We start from the raw sequence: 18,220 nt of genomic DNA, 5'->3' as shown, positions 1-18,220 counted from the left end.
CAGGATTTGCCAAGTGGCTTTTCAAATGACTCATATTCTCCAACATGTCAGACAATTTCTGCTTATCCTTTTTTTGTTTGTTTGGCACTTAGTTCCTGACAATCCCCGTGCCCATCCATCTTTCAGCCTTGGGGTCTGGTAGTTGTGAGTGGTGGCTTGTCTCAATCATTAGGGTAACACTCACTTTATTTAGTGGTGACACCTACTGCTGGGAATAAATATTGGCATTCAAAAGTATAATTTACAACTACATGATGAATTGTGTAATTTCATAAAATAAGAATCTCATATTTACACCAATGCCTTAGTATATTTGAATTGTATTTTTTCCAACTTTTAATTTGAAATCAATAATGAAATTAATTAATAGAATTATTTATTAATAAAATTAATAAAATCTTATTTTTTTAATAAAAATAATACAATTTTATTATTATCATTATTTTTTAATAAAACCAAATTTTGGCTGATCAAACAAAACTCCCTAAAAACTAACAAATTGCAGTGATAGAGACGTTTCTAGTCTGCATTTAACTGTCATGAGTCTGCTTTAAAAACAGTCTGTCGCACTACACCATATTTTGTTCCTTTTTTATGGCCACGATTAAGAATAATGAAGACTGTGGGATTTCATTAAGGCTCATCCTTTGTTGCATCTTCACCAAAAAGATTGGTGGATCTAAAGAAAATGAACACAACTTCTACAAACTGATCTCCCATTTTCTATGTTTTTACTTTGGAAAAAGATGTCCCAATTTCTTAAAGATGTCTCTGGTATCAGACAGTTGTGAAAGAACGGGAACTCTCCCCCGTCCAGATTTGTTTCTCGACAGTTTTTAACCATAAATATAACTAACAGAATTGCAACTGTCTTGTATTGTTTACTACACTTCCCAGGATGCTGTTCTGCCTGCAGGCTCACAGCTGCAGTAAAATGATCCCTGTTGCTGCTGCTGGCAGGTCAGTTATCAGAAGCCTGTTAAGCTAAACGCTCTGTAACATTTAGCCGCTTTACTTCCCTGCCATGACACAGTAATGACCAGGGATCAGAGAAGACAAGCTCTTTGGTCTGAAGTCTGAAGACTCAGATCAGGGACCAAATTTGCCCTTGGCTCTCTTAAGGTCTGCTGTACTTTACAGAGAGTGCATTCAAACTTATAGAGAAGCAGGTCTGTGCCATATCTAATCTGTTAACAGTGTACTTATGTATTAACTTTTCTCTCTTTTCATGTGTAAACCCAAAGAAAAAAACACACTGAACAGAACACAAAGTTCCCATAATTTGAGCAAAGTCTCTCTCTCAGTTCAGTCTTCTTACCTGTTAACTCTCCATGTGTTGTTGGTGAGAAACCAGCTAAATGTCACCGCACATACCCTCCAAACCAGGTTGTGAAGGTGGGTGGGGGACCTGTTTCCAAGGCGACCTGGGTCTCATTTTTCGCCAGCGGCCCATTCCCAACCTGTTACCAAATGAGCCGAAGCAGCAGCATCCAAGCTTCAAAGAGCAGCAGCCTCTGAGCCGCCACGGGGGCCGCTAATGTCAGGAAACCCAATCCTGCTGCCAGAGCTGGAAGATTTCAGGTAAAGCTGGAGATGGAGGGACAGAAAAGTTGTTCAGTGCTTTATTTACGTCTACAGAATAAAAATCGGTCAACTTTTGGTCATTTTCTAATCAAATCTAACCATTTCTTCAAATCAACCACAACTTCCACTGATAGAGGCACGTCAAATTCAAATTTCACTTTCTGGGACTTCTCAAAAGTTTGCGTAAAATTCACCAGATAGTTGCATGGAAACATTCAGTAACAAGTCTCTCCCTCACTCCTTCTTCATCTACCTGCATTTCTTGCTGTTTTTTCCCCTCTCTCTCATTTTACTTCATGCCTGAGGGTCGCACAGCTTCAAAGTTTATTTCCCTCCATGTTAACTTGTGGATGAATCCTTGAAATGGAGAGAGGATGAAAAGTGGGGAAGAGAAGATACACAGAGAAGAGACATAGAGAAGAGAAGAGAAGAGAAGAGAAGAGAAGAGAAGAGAAGAGAAGAGAAGAGAAGAGAAGAGAAGAGAAGAGAAGAGAAGAGAAGAGAAGAGAAGAGAAGAGAAGAGAAGAGAAGAGAAGAAAAGAGAAAATACAGCTTCTCTGGATACAGCACATGTGAAGAAAAAAGTTGGCAATGGTGATGGCTTATTAACCATTCCCTTTATAGTTTACCCCACTTCCACTCTGACAAGGGTTAAAAATCTCAAAATTTGACAAAAATGGCAATCTAAAATTTCTCTGTGAGCTGGTTTCTTTCTGGGAACTCAGACAGTGAATTTCCCAACCTAACACAGGTAGGCGTCCTTATTAGCACTCAGTGACAGGCTGTGTTTGATCTCATTGTAGTAATACACCTGCTCTCTGAGGTTTGTTTTTATGGGCATGAAACCAATAAAATGTTTAACCTCTTTCATATTTGTGCTGCTGGAGGAGAAGTGTTGCGGGGCCGCCTCAAATTATCTGCTTACATTCACATATAATTTAATCTAATTGGTGACATGTGTTTGGATGCATTTTATGCACTATGGTTTTTCTCACCTGTGCTGCACTAAATTCTATCCAGACCTTTTGAAGTGTGCAGAACGATGTGTACCTGTATCCAAACAGATGTGGGCCAATACAAAGCAGAAGCCAGTGGCAAAATTCAATGTAAGAAAGATTTATGTCTGATTATAGGCACAGCCACTTTTACTGACTGGTGGTTGCTGCTAGCCTAAACTTAGCTTATTCAATCACTGAGATAATGTCTTTACAGATTTTTATGTGGGAACTTGGTTTAGTGGCTTTTGCTTTTATTCATTTTCTATCATATACTGAACATATTTTCCTTAATGATACATGATTTAAAGGTATCAACCCAGTTTATACTTCTGTGTCAAAGTCGTCCACATCATCCCCTTACCTACACAGAGGCCTACCAGCATAGCTGATATTCACCTCCTCACAAATGTAACTGCATGTCAAAATCACACAGACCACCAGCCCTGTGATTGGCCCACTGAGAAGGATCATGCTGTATGTCACTGTCACTGTATTTTCACTGTAAAGAAGCAAATCAGCCGTACATTTCATCTCCTCCTCTCTCTCCTTCCTTTTAATACCTCCACCAAGGAGGTTATGTTTTTGGGAGTTTGTCTGTCTGTTTGTCTGTGAACAACAAAACTCAAAAAGTTACCAATGGATCTTGATGAAACTTTCAGGAAATGTTCAAAATTGGATAAGGAAGAAGTGATTAAATTTTAGAGGTGATCCAAATCACCGGACTTTTTTAAAGGATTCTTTATCATTGTGAGATAGGGCTGTTTTCACCATATGTGTGTAGAATACGATAAATGGTCGGATTGCTTTGCAAAACAACAAAAGACAAAGTCAGGATAATTTCTGACAGATGTAAAAGTACGATCCAGATCCTGGCAATATTCTGGATATCGAGCTCCAGAATATGAAATATGTACTGGGTCATTGTAATTTTTAACACTGTCATGTAACAAATTATCGTACATACCTGCAACTAACACCAAATTGTAGCAGACAGTCTGCTGAAAGGGAGTATAACATTAAAGTAGGCCTGAAGGATTGCATGACAATCACAATATGCTTGGTGGAGGTCTGCACTCTCTGAATGCTTTTCTAGTTGCTATATAATGTGCAGAAACGTGTCAGCTTCATTGTAACATACTACACTGTAAATTATTGTGAAAAATCAAAAACAGAACATAGTAGGATCAGAAACAGGCTAACTGACAATCATATGGGCAACACTGCCCTCATGATTTGGGTGAGTGTTGCTGAGCAATGCCAATACATGGACAGTATGTACTCAAAAGTGGGTCTAATTAGTACACTTTACTCAGCACAACTCTCTGCTTTACATATAAGCAGAGGCCCTTCATGTCAGACTATGTGAAATAATCCCTGTTTAAAATCAGGGAGCTTTTTCTGTCAGTACTTCTCTACAATCTTGGACGAAGGATGATATTTCAATACAAGCACCTGACACTGACCGCGTTCCTTCTCTCCAGCTTGTAAACATAATGCAGATCTAATTAATATTCCAGTGCCAGGGCATCATTCATAGACCTCACCTCCTTTCTATAAAGGCTCTACAGACTCACATTTTAGTAAGCATGTGTGCTCCTTTCCTATTTCCCACATGTGCTGTTCCAAAGAAGCTTGACTTTTCCATAGAATGGCTCCTGTGTGTGTCTGTGTGTGTGTGTGTTCACTAAAACAACAGCTGGTAAATAGAAGAGTCTACTGTTCCCTCCCTCCCATCTCACAGCCCTGTTTTGCAACAGATTTTGTGTGTTGGGTCTAATTCATGCTTGATTCAGGCTTGATCAAGTTTAGTTGGGTTGTAAAATGACATTCTCCACCTCCCGCAGGAAAATGACACACTTCCAGCCTCTATTCATCTCTGCTTGTCCCTGTGGATGTCTTCTTTTTCTCCCAACCTGGCCTGGATGCGTCTGTTAACCTGCTCCCCACGTATCTACCTCTCTGTCTGTCCATCCATCTATCTGTCTGTCCATCCAGGCCTGTGTTCTCTCACCAGGGTTTGATTTCAGGCTGAATCGACGCCCTGTAAGACGAGTCAAAGCCAGCGGCTCCAAACAGGCTCCAGGGAGGGGAGAGGGGGAGCGTGGCCAAGTTTCAGCCCAGGGAGGGTGCAGCGTTGTGGGGTTAGGAGTGGCCCGGGGGGCCTCCTGGGCACGACGGAGGGACGGATGGGTGGATCCACTGACTGATGACTGTGTTTCCCCTGAGGCAGAGAGACATAGATCACAGCAGGTAAAGCGACAGGGAGAGATCTGTGGGCAGAGTTAACTATTTCATGCTCCACACTTCCACTTAGATGAAAAATTAACATGACTTCACTTTTGATTTGAGGAATTCTGCAAATTTGGAACGAGGAGAATATTGAGGTAGTATTTAAAACAATAGTGTTTTTTTTGGTATTTGTATTTTTATAGGTTTTTATTGAAGATCCTGACTACCTCGCACAGAGCCCTAAAACTCACCCTTCAGTCTATCATCAGCACCTCAAAATCTAAGCAGTTAGACTCAGAAGTTTTATTGATAATCATGCTCAATTAACCCCCCAATGTAATATTTTGGTGTCTCTGATGATGCTTTTATACTTGAAGCTATGTATTTCATGTGCTAGCTGCCATTTCTCCTCTCAGGTCCCTATAGGATGAAGCTGCTATGGATTCAAGGGATCAATTAGCCTTGGCATGTATTTTAATCCGGGCTATAAATCATAACAGCCGCCAAAGCTCCAGCAGGATTAACACAATTACAACTAACTATTATTACAGGACACTGCTAGCGCTTATCCGCGCTCTCTTTCACTCTGCCTGTCTGACAGTCTTATAACATAAGTGGCACCAACGTAGCACAGAAGCCTTTTAGACACCAAATATAGATCCAGTTTCCGCTTTTGGAATGATAGTCTCATTAAAACGAGCGGTGGGAAGTGCATTTTGGTCTAATCCTGCTCGTCAAATTAAGATCAAAGAACTGGCATGAACACAGCAAAAGGAAGAACAGCAAAGAGGGAGGGAACTATTTCCTGTATTTGACAGATGGTATGACAAAAAGGCAGAGCCATTAATCAAAATGATCATGTTTGACTTCCTGTGTGTTTAGACGTTGGCACACAGGTGATGCTGTTATGTTTCCTCTCTACTGCACTTTCAGCAGTTCTCACACAAATCAAAGTTTTTGCTGCTGTCACTTTTAACCTTAGATGTTGTTTTGTTGAGGTTTCTGCAGCTGGCTCTGTTCTGTCTGTTTGCCTGCTGTTGCTATCGCTACTCATCAACAAAGATTACTTGGTTTCCATCAAACAAAGTGGAAACAAGTGTGTTTTCACGAGAGGGAGCCTCTGTGTCATACACTCCACTGTACAATAAGAAACTATACCTTTGGGATGATGTTTGTATCTATGATAAAGCAACATGATGTTCATTTTAAAAGACTGCGTGCTGCTCAGTCATTGTTATAAAAGGACTTTGATGGAGATTCTCTAAATCAAGCTGGTAAACATCAAATGCTCATATAACACCAAAGGTTGCTTATTACCTGTTCTCTTGTACCACCTGTAGAGACATAGATCTCAAAGCTTCACTGGAAGTATCATCAATGGCAGATAACACCACATTGTATCAGCATTGAACCACATACTGCAGGAAAGATGGACAACATACCAGGTCCCCCAAAGTGAGGCCAAAACATTTTGAGCTGTACTAAAGGTTACAAACCCCTTCTCCACACTACGAAATCAAAAACATGTCAAATAAGCTTCTTTCAGCGCAGTATCTGTTGACACATTGGTTTTTTATCATGACTGATTCATGTGCAAGTGTTTGTTTTCCAAAAAACTTAAGTATTAATTCATGTCTGATGCTATAAAAGGGTACAAAGTTGTGGTAGAGATCTATTAACACACACAGGCAGAGTTTAAGCACTGCTTTGCATACTGGCAGTGGTGAGGAGAAAAAGCTACATATAATGTAAAAAAAAAACACCCATCGAGAGTATTCATACCTTTCCATATGAATGAATTTCTGCTCATATTATCACAAGAATATTTTTATTTGTGGGTTGAATGTGTGAAATCTGAATACTGTGATTCCATCAGTCAATCCTTGCTCCTAGACTCAGGGTTCAAGTGACAATGTCAATGTCTGTCATGGTCAAGGGATCTAGCTTAATTTGGTTCAATGGGAAAAAATGGTTCAAGTTGACTTCTCTAATATAACTTAACATGCCTCCAAGATTTAAAGACCTGGTAAAAGAGTTGTAGGAGGCTATATGTCCATCAATTGTTTGTAATTTTCTGCTTCCACAGGCGGTACAGAGTCCTTGGAGCAATGTCTGGCACATCAAGCTGCATTCACACTGTTTAGTGACAAATAAATGTGTGAATTCAATTTCAGAGCACTTACACAAACAAGGATGAAGAATTTAATGACAGATGAAAGTATGTGAATGCTTCTGTTAACTCAAAGTTTATGGGAAAATATAGAAACTCTATATAAAAACTCTGCTGACCCTGAGTGACAGTCACACTCTGCCACACACACACACGCACACACTGCATTACTAGCCTAAGGCTTGTTTGTGTGTGTGTGTGTGTGTGTGTGTGTGTGTGTGTAAAGGCAGTAGAAGGGGGGAGGTTCACCTCAGCTTTGAAGCAGTTTCAGGTATCTGTGTGCCAGGCAGGCAGACAGGCAGCCCTCAGCCTATAGCGCAAGTACCCTCCTCATGTATGTGTATGTGTGTGTGTGTGTGTGTGTGTGTGTGTGTGTGTGTGAGTGTGTTTGTAAGTCTCTGGGGAGGTCTCTGATGGTCTTGAGGCTCTGTCTGACACATGAAGGATGGTCCCCGTTTTTTAACCTTTCTCCTGTGGGTCACCTTTTCCTGTCTTATTTGATATCACTCTTCACCCTCACATCATCTCTTTTCTCTTAGTCTTGTTTCACTGTTTTCTCTAGACTACATTTCTTTCTCTCTAGATTTTGTGATGCAGTACACAAAAACTAATGAAATTGCAGATTTTACGATAAATAATTCTCATGAAACAATCCATTTCACAATTTTTTGCCTGCTTTCCAATTTTTCTGTGCACTACTTTAATGGAAACTTTAACGGTTTTAAACTCTGCTAATCCCATTAAAGCAGGAACAGCACTTTTTCAGAGGGGTAAGCAAATATTTAAGGAATTATTTTATAGTAAACAACATGTTTGAAATAACCACATCTATATTTGTCACTTTCTTCCTAGCATATTTTCTTGGAGATGTTTCTTCTCACTTCTCCAACTGGGTACAACGCAGACATATCACGACCCAGAGTCTGAAAGAAAACTCATCCCTTCATAGCACCCACATGTTGCCTTTTCTCTCTCTCACTGCATCGCCCACTGTGACTTCTGTTAGATTCCAGGTCAGAAGACTCTGTTCCTTCTCTCTCTGAGTTATTCTCCATCTGTGAGATCTTCTCAGTGGTGGTTTTGGCATCACACTGTTGTTTTCTAACCCTAAAGTGTAACTCTGTTTGTGAGGACTGGACCAATCTGTAGCCCTTAAACATTGATATTTTCAGCACTAAGATTCTCAAGAGTGACTCTGACGTGCCTGTTTTAAATACAGGTGTTTGAAATGTATGCGTGCATGGCAGATGTCTGTGTAATACATGATCAGAGTGATAATATTACAGGCAGTTATGTGGTCTAATGATGGGATACCTGCATGTCTCGATGACAGCTCGGACCGTTACAGCTGAATTATGCAAAAGGGAGTTTTTCTGGTGCTGGTTTGACAACTGTCAGCTCTCACAGCTGTCCGTCTGACTCTCCGACAGTCAGTCTGTCTGACCGTGGTCATATAGATAAAGAGCAACAGTTATAAATGAGAAGCACTTGGCTTTGGGACACAGTGTTAGAGTTTTACAACTACTATGTGAGAACACTGCTGATAAAAACGTGCATTTTTATCTTAGCATTTAGAGTATTTGTTGTATCAATGATTTTCTCAAATTTAACAAAATGATATGCACATTTCAACCTTAAGACATCACATAAAGTTACTTTAAGGTAAAATATTGATGGGGAGGAGAAAGTGCTTCATTTGTTTGCGGCTTCCAGCTGTGTTGTGGGGACAATGAGACAGGTAACTGTTTGTCCACGCCCACACACAAATAAACAGACACAGGTAGAGCCCTGAGGCACATTTGCCAGCAGACCATGCAGGTTTGATGTGGAGGGCTTTCATCACTGCACCATATGGAGAATGATAATCAGAACCAGCTGTATCTTTTAATCTCTATTTGCTTCGTCTTTCTTCTTCTTGTGAATGTTTATCTCTTTCACTGAACCTTAAACATACATCAGCCATAATTTTAATCAAACAGAAGAGGTCCCTTTCTTATAACCTGTAACCTGGCAGTAGACGGCATCACATCACTCCATTTTTAGCCTCTCTACACTGGCTTCCTGTGAGTTTTAGAATTGATTTTAAGATTTAATTGATTACTTTTAAAGCTCTCATGGGACTTGCTCCTAGCTATATTTCAGAGCTACATATACCATACGAGCCACCTTGCAGCCTCAGATCCTCTGGCGTAGGCCTTCTGGTTGTTTCAAAGTCAAGGCTCAAAACCAAAGGTGATCTAGCTTTCTCCATCAGAGCTCCTCAACTTTGGAACAACCTGCTAGAGGAGATAAGGTGTGCAGAGTCAGTCGCTTCCTTTAAGTCTCATTTAAAAACTCACTTTTATAGACTGGCTTTTATATGATGTCTTTTTGTCTTTTCGTCCTTTATCTTGTCTTTTATTTTTTACCACTTTTAATTCTATCTTACCTTGGTTTTACTGTTTTATTTCTTGTTCATTATTTTATCATCACTTATATCATCATTTCAGCATTGAAAGCATTGTACTTTCAATACCTGCTGTCCTATTCTCTGCTCCCAACCCCTTTTTGCCTTTTATTTACTTTATTGTTATTTTCTTTTTCCCGTTGATTGATGTTTTTAGCTTTTATCTTGGTCCCCAAGCTCTTAATTTACATTGCATGGTTCTAGTATTGCCTGGGTTCATATGGGCTGAAGCTTGTGTTCCATGTGTGATGCTTCTGTTTGATTTAATGTTCCGGCTGTTAAAGCACTTTGTGAAACCTCTGTTTTAAAAAGTGCCGTACAAATAAAGTTATTATTATTATTATTATTATTATTATTATTATTATTATTATTATTATTATTATTATTATTATTATTATTATTATTATATGAAGCTTATTTCCTTAGGGAAAATGGTGCTGCTTTTTGAACAAAGTCTCCTGCTGGTTCAAAAAGGTGTTCCTCTGGGATCAAAACTAAGCCCACAGCTGTACTCATGAAGACAGTTTGTTTTTCAACTCTTCCTTTTTTATGTTGACAATATCATCTTGTTTGCCAATAACACCATTGCAAACCGAGCCTCCTACAGGTTACAGTCATGAGCAGCATTCTCAACCTTGGGACTTGGACCCTGATGGTAGACACTTTCTTGGGGTTCATTTGATGGTTGTGGATAGAGAAATAATGACTTATAGAACATGAAAGAAGAACTTTTAGAATGGGTTAGGGTTTCTACATTTAAGTGCTGAGGAAATAACATTATTTGCTAAAGTACAATACCTGACTGGAAACATGTTAGATGCATGACAGCTGCAGATCACCCTGGCTCAGGGCATTCATACAAAGTCTGCACTGTAGAAACACCCCAAAATTCCAGGAAAGGATTTCGTGCTTGTTACAACAGACTTCTGTATCTGTCTTTACTTTTCAATAGAGCACATTTCAAGTATTTAAATTTGAAAGGCAAAAAAGGAATTTCAATTTTCTTCAAATATTTCTTACATTATTGCATTAAACAGTTTTTTAGTGAGTTTGATTAAAAAAATGTTTAGTACATAAGCTTGAAATGCCCTTCTCTTCTGGTATCACCATTAAAGTGTTTTCAAGGCCTTGTTATCAGTTATTACAATTTTCACCATTATTTTATTCAAAGCAAGAAACGCTGGCACTACATAAGCCTTAACAACGGTAATCTGGGAAGACACTAGTTTCCCGCACTGGGAATCTTTCTGCTGAGAATGATCACAAAGTTTGTGGCATCTGTTGCTTTGAGGAGATTAAAAGTTGCTGCAATTTGACATTGTGCACTCCTCTGCATTTTTCACGCCACCTCACAATAATTCCATCCTCCTGTCAGATCTGAAACAGCCACATCAAAATATTTAATTTCTGTTATTGTTAAATCCTCTTTCATGCTATGTTAAATCTTTAGTGCAAAGACCAGGATGTTCAGTTTCTGACCAATTCAAGGGGACAGCTAGATTTACTTTAGGACACATTCCAGCTGCTATCACCGTTTCATCCACTTACAAGCTTTTCCCTCCTCTCTTCCTCTCCTTGGTAAGGAGATGACAACCAAGTGTGCATGTCTTAGTAATTCACCGTCTCCTCTCTCCTGCTCCTGTATGTCATGTTAGAGTGTAATAAACCGCCTTCATCTCACTCCTGTCTCTCTGTCAGTGTGTTTGTTGCCATGAATGGGATTTAGTGTCACACATAGAGAGCCAAGGCTTCTTAGAGCATGTTCTCACACACCCCTGTCCCTCCCTAACCACGCTACATGTGTGTGTTCGTGTGTGTGTGTGTCAGGTAGGTTAATGCAGCCCCGTCATCAAAAGCCTTATCACCGTTGGACAGGATTCGGCGCTCCACCTCAGTGTCAACTTAACACACAAGCGTGTACACACACTCTTAAAATACCATGACTTATTTCTTGGCACCTCATTAACGTTTTCCCGAAGGTTAGAGTCCTGACAAACACCAACAAAACTTTATTTGGTTACTTGTCAGACATGTCTGTGTGTGTCTGTAAGCACTCGGAAAACGAATGCTCGAAATATTTCGAGAAGCATGACTGAGCTGTGATCCCTCCAACCTTAAGAGCAGGGCTGGCTTTCATCACGGCCTTGAGTGCAGTTCAGGATGTTATGATGCTTTTATACGCTTCACGTCTCTCAGATAGAGTAATGTGAAATGGCTGATGTAGGATAAGACTATTAAGAGAATAAGCCAAGACTGACTTAAGTTTTTCTTACTGGGCTCCTGAATTAAACAGTGTTTAAACAAACCATTGACAAAACCTTTTACTTCTGCAGACTTTCTTAGTCTTCATCAATTTATACACTCATTACCTTTAAAAAGCATTAATAAATGATACAAACAGTCAGTGCCATAGTACTCAAGTTCAAGACTCAAGTCTCAGACCCCTCCATATCATCAGTGCAAGTGAGTCAGACTCCACTACTTCAGACTTCAGCTTGACCTGGACTCAAGCACTTGGAGTCCTTTTCATTAACTTATAAGAAATATTTTTATTGCCTTATTATTTTAATAAGACCCTAATTATTCACATAGTTTTCAGTAAGGGCTGTCATGTGTTCACCTGTATGCAAGTTCACACATCATCGTGCCCTGCTACATTTGACCCATGGCTAAGTCCCGCCCTTGAACGCAATTAGCCAATCACAGTAAATATAACCATTCCCATACACCCAAACATTTTCTGCCTCCATATCTGTTGAGGTGCATTGCAGAAAGTCAGTTTTTGTTTGGTCTTATGAGGTTTTTCTGATATTTTAGGTTTAAAAATGGTCAAATGGTTTTCATGGGGTACATGCAACTCTGGTACAAGGTATCATGAGAGGCTGGGCAACAGGGTGTACTTTTTACCCTTTCCTAAGCTAAATCTCGACTGAGACAAGTGTCTTCTTTGGATAAAATTGAGCCGTGGACAACAACATCAACTCAACGTGAATAAAATAAACAATAATGTCTACATCTGATGTAAGGCAAGTCAACACTGTATTGCAGGCAAAGTTAGCCTAATGTTAGCTCCTTGCTCATCATGTCACTTTATTTGTTGGTAGTACTTTAGTGATCATAAATCATTGTTTACAACATTGCTGGTGATGGCAACAAGATGTAACCTTGCAGAGCAGATGGACCTGCCTGATTCAGTTTCTGAAATCCTGCAGATCCTGCAGATCTTGTCAGGCTCCAATGACCAACGATTTCACTCAGCTAAATTCTGACCGGCCCAATGAGAAGAGAGGCGGGAAGTGACGAGGAGACGTGACGTCAGCAGACTTTCGTACTTGTCAGCGTTCCTTTGATTCTAAAGTTAACTTTACAAAAATGGCAGCAGTCGTCTAATGCCATTATCACAGCTGTTTTTCGTTTTCCTGTAGTTGTTCGTCTATTGTTTCTCGGCAGCGGCACACATAAGCTACGTCATACCGTGGCTTGCTGCGGATTGGTCTGTGGTGAGTGTGTCAATCAGAACAGTCGTCCAATCACCAGCTGCAGATTTTCTTTTAAGGTCCCGCCTCTGAAAACAAATCTGCTACCCAGATGGACTAGTGAAATATTCTGTGGCGCATATATGAAACTGTCCGTATGGCGTGTCAGGTTAAACAAGATGCACATTATCACATTTTCACTGGGACCAGTACAATTTATAACTGAGGCTTTCTATTGACCTTCTCAACAATAAAATGATTAATTTGTCCCTCAAATGAGTGGTTTAGACCCCTTTGGTGACTTCTAGATGATTTGTGATCTATCTGCCCCCAAAAATCATCAGTGGCATACAGCAGATCAGATATACATAATGCTGGCCTTGTGGTAAAAATGCAAGGTCAAAGGCACTTGATATATGTCTTTCTTCAGCTGTCTTATCAAGAGTTACCCAAAAGGAACTTGAAAAAATTGAAACTGAATTCTTTGAAAGGTTTTTTGTAAAACAACAGATAACTTTTATCTTTTATCTCAAGCATCAGCAATTCCTCAAAAAAGTGTATCTGGAATGACTGTTTGAAAAACAATGAGCAGACTCGTGCCCACAAAAAAACAGCATTCAATTCAAACCAGTATGAATGAGAGTCATTTAACACTACAACAACCAAAAGATACAATAATCTAAGTAACAAAACTTGCTGCTGTTTGCTGCTTGATGTTAAATTACATGATGGTAAACAAGTAGCTTATTCAGAGATTTACTTTAGACTTTTGCAGCACCCAGCCTTTTGTGAGGAACTAAAAATTCAAGTGGACCCACTCTTTTATCATCACTGATTAAAAGCACAGATGATATATTCCTGGTCTAATATTAGGCTGTATTTAATTGTGAACAACCTGAAGTCTTTTAGCATTTTTCTGCAATATGTTTACTTCAATATAAGGTCCTTCTGGTGTGTTAAGTCCTTTCTCGTACTCTTCCACGTCCACCTTTTTTAATCTGTTAACTAAAAGCTGGAACATGAGGATTATTGTCGCCACTTATTTGAAGAACATAAAGCATTATCTGTATTACCCCGTGCCTACAGGGTGCCCACTTAACAATATCAAACCTTAATGATAATATTAATGCGTGCCAAGACAAGTCAAGTGGAACAATTAGAGTCACGCAGCCTCTGTGTGTTTGGTAGCTTATCTCAGCACTGCTACACTCAAAGACAATTGGTATTATCAGTAAAACAACTTATTACACAGACTATCAAGCTGAAGCAGACCGGAGACAGCACACACGGACACACACAAACACTTTCACACACAGGGGGGCAAATGAACACACACACACACACAGTTTATCAGTGAGGTCAAACCTATTATTAACCCCAGGGGTCTGAGTATTAAACTCTACCTCCTGACAGACAAAAGATTCACCTGAAGAGAATAACAATCGAACAACTACTGAAGAGGAAGCCTGATAGCTTCTTAAAAAGGGAGAAAGCCACATGAAAAGATAAATAAGCTGCGGTTTTCTCCTCCTCCTCCTCCTCCCTCTCCACCTCCCCGGTCTCCTTCCTGCCTCCTCCCACGCAGCGCGTACACACCCTAAGGCTCCTGAGCCTTAGTATCAGGTGAAGCCTGATTCGCAGTTAGCACCATTCCTATTGTCAAAGGCCTTTTATGTGTCATATTAGTTACAAAGAGACAAAAGCAGGGTGGAAACCAGGTACGAGATAGACAGAGGGACAGAGAGAGGGACAGAGAGGTAGAGAGGGAAGGAGGGAAAGAGAGGGAGACATCGGAAGTAGTCATGTTGATATCAAGTTGTTTTTCCATTGAGGTCAGTAGGACGGATTGCTCATGGCCCACATGGACAAACTCAGCTCTCAGAGATGTTCTCAGAGTGCTGTATTCAAGCAAATTAATGGAAAGTCTACCAGAAAAAAAAAGTGTGGAAGGGAAAGGTCCACAAGTAACAGGGATTACTGCAGCCTTGTGAGGGCTGTCAAGAAAAGTTAATTCAAGAACTTGAGAGAGCTTCACAGGAAGTGGACTGAGGCTGGTGCTTCAGCTGTTGCATTAATATAAAGTCATTCTGAACCACTTAGTCCAAAGTCAACACAGCTGTCCACAAGGAGATAGCGGAGCACTTCATGTATCCCTCTGTGGAAATGCTTTAAGGAGGACTTGGCACCTGCCCAAAAGGCCAAAATTTCTTCCAAATGGTTTTCTGGCCATATCACTGAAAATCTTACTGATTTCTGCCAAGAGGAGAAACACTGGACCAAAAAACACAGATAAGGGTGCTTTCAAACCCTCCTAAGCTTTAAAAACACCTCAGCTGTACCAAAGATCATCATGCCATGTCACATTGATGCAGGAAATTGTAGCAAAGGAGTCCAGAGTGTAAAAATGAGCATACTTTTCATAATATTGTCATTTTTATGTTTAAGATCAATTTTTGATTGATACTAGGTTAAGAGAAGGAATTTGAGATAATGTCTGATTTTTTGTGCTATAAGTTATTGATTGAAGAAGCTCAGATTTTATAAGTAAATTACAAAAACAAACCACTTTTCCTTTATATTTGAGTATATCAAGCTGTATTTTTATGCATATTAAGTATAATTATTACTCAGATATATGTTTTCTTACACACAAGCCTTAACTTCTTGGCATTAGGAAAAGCAGTCTCATATTTCATCTTTAGAAGTGGAAAAGAAGAAATGATTTCCTCCACCCAACCTCAGGAGAGTGAAATAAGAAAAACACTGACCACTTGAAGGTTACAGGAATAAACAATGAAAGATCATTTTTTTCGGAAAGCTCTTCAGCCTTGCCAGCAAAATAAAAAGAAAGATACTAGAGCTATCGTGTTATCAGTGATCGTCTCGTCTTGTTCCAGACCCATTTTAGGACCCTTGGGGGGACTGGGAATCACAGGACAATGCAAGACTGGACAGGATGTGTTTTCCTGTATAAACTGTAAGAAAAACCTGGTTTTAGAGTCACTCTGTGCAGATTTGCTTGAATCTGATGAACCATTTTAGGGTTGAGGTTTCATATTGCTGGGTACTTAGCTGTAGGGAGAATAAGACCTCAGACAATAAGTATGTCAAAGCAACACGCTCACAAATGACGAGGAAAAAACCCTCTGTCATTTCTAATTAAACTGCAGGGGCACTTACAGGAATCTGAGCGGCAGAGAGCAGCTACTCTCTCTCACAGAAACACACACACACACACACACACACATACAAGGACAGATTCGACAGCTCTCACAGTTAACCTTGGGCCTTCCACAATTCCAAGATGCAGATCTTCCATCACGCAGGGCCGCTTCTGTGTGCCTCAAGGTGACAACGCACATTCAGTGCTGTGCAGCTGCTTTGAAAACACCGGGGAGGAAAGACCTTCATCGTCTGGAATGTTTCGCCAGCGTGGAGGTCTTGTTAGACAATTAAGTCAAGTGTTGTGACTTACATACAAAAGAAAAATAATTATAACTGTGTGTCTCTTATACATCAACTTTAAGGGAAAGCTGTTCTCAAAAACAGACTTTCAACAGGCGGGTGTCAGGCTGGCAGATGTTACCGTACACATCTCCTGGTCAGTTTGGAAGATATGGTAATGTCATTATGGACAGTACACAAGGTCAGTGGTCAGCGTTGTCGCGCTGTATGGGATAATTTTGCAAGAAGAACTTCTGCCCTCATGCTCTTTTTGTAGTTTGCACTAAACCCACATGTGCAGGTGTCATCCCTCAACTGACTAATATCGAGGTGATTCATACAATTGTTTATCTCACCAGATTAGTTTGACTAAATACATCTGTCTAAATAAAATAAAAATCTTCTTTTCAAGGCATCATGTGCAACCAGTTTCCCCCTTTTTCATTTCATACTTCTTAGATGTGTATATTTCTATGTATGCACTTCTGCTCCCTCCATACATTTGCTGTCTTTTTTCATCTGGCATGTCTAATGAGGGTCAAAATATACAAAGAAATCACTTTAAAGAAAGATACAATGCAAGCGTATGGTTTGGACTTCCAAGTTGAGAAAGGCTCAAGGATATTGTGATTCTTGGTGGAAACAGACAGGGAAGTTTTGATGTCTTACTCTTCCAAATATATAACAGCTCTTAAACAAATGTGTTTTTTTCCATGTAAGATTTCAACTGTAAAAAAATTTAATGAAAAAATAAGGCTGAAACAAATGACGCTCCTGTCAAATTGAAACTCGTTTGAATTAATTGGTGTTTGCTGACTTTATTCTGCTTTCACTGACTTGGACTTCACCTCTCATGTTCTCAAAATAATCATACACTGGTTCTTACTGTTTGATGCTGGGGTGCTTCCTCTCTCCCATGGTGCTCTCTGGTTTCATGGCAGGTCAGGGTGGCATGAGAATGACCTGGCAGGTAGGGTTGGAGGTCACAGGGTCAGGTCTAGGCTCAGGTACAGGGGGTCCTGTTACACAGAAGGAGACAGGAGAAAGGTCTTGTCACTCACTGTCAGCAGATCACAGCACTGAACCATAACCTTCACCTGTCTGACTAATCTCTCAGCACTGCAGCCCGCACCTCCGAGAGAAACCTGGATCTGGTAGATCAATATTACGTTACAGACCTTCAGATGAAGACAGAGACTTTAAATCAGATGAACATTTATCAAAGCTGATTTTACAATTCTTTATATACGAGCCAATAAAGACACTAATTCTCATTTTAGACACTACCTGCTAGGAATGAAACTACATACTTTTCTCCCTGTTTGATTCCTTTATGAGGTTTGGGGTGCTGATTGGATTTAAATTGACAATCTTTGGTATTCCAAATTATTGCTTTTTTTTCACTTTTTAATACTAGACCAGGTGAAAAAGTTGAATGATGATGACAATGTCTACAGACTTTATCTGGAGCCATACTTTCCCAAAAAATGAACATCACATGTGAGTCAATTTTTAGGATTTATTCAGGGGATCTGACATCTCAACTTTTTTCAATTTAGCTTATAAACAAAGACTAAAATGAAAAACTTAAATTTTGAAAAAAGAAAAAAAAAAAAGTTTTAACAAAATCACAAACAACATTTTTTTCTTTCACCCCTACTACCTGATGTTATATATCTTGACATTTTCCCACTTAGTACCTTTTTTGATATCTTCAAGTAAAGTCAGTATTGGTTTTTAACCTTAAGCACGCAAAACACACATCACCCTGAATAACTGAATTTAGATCACAGTAACTCTGAAAAATATTTCTCAAAAAATAGTTATACGGAGAGCTTAATGCAACATAGTTTGTTTCATGGAAGCAAATCAA

This window comes from Halichoeres trimaculatus, unplaced genomic scaffold, assembly GCF_033239565.1.
Source record: "Halichoeres trimaculatus isolate MK-OKI-2021-1 unplaced genomic scaffold, fHalTri1.1 fHalTri1_scaffold_4, whole genome shotgun sequence".
Classification (NCBI taxonomy): Eukaryota; Metazoa; Chordata; class Actinopteri; order Labriformes; family Labridae; genus Halichoeres; species Halichoeres trimaculatus.
The sequence above is the reverse complement of the archived record's forward strand: the minus strand, read 5'-3'. Positions refer to the sequence as shown.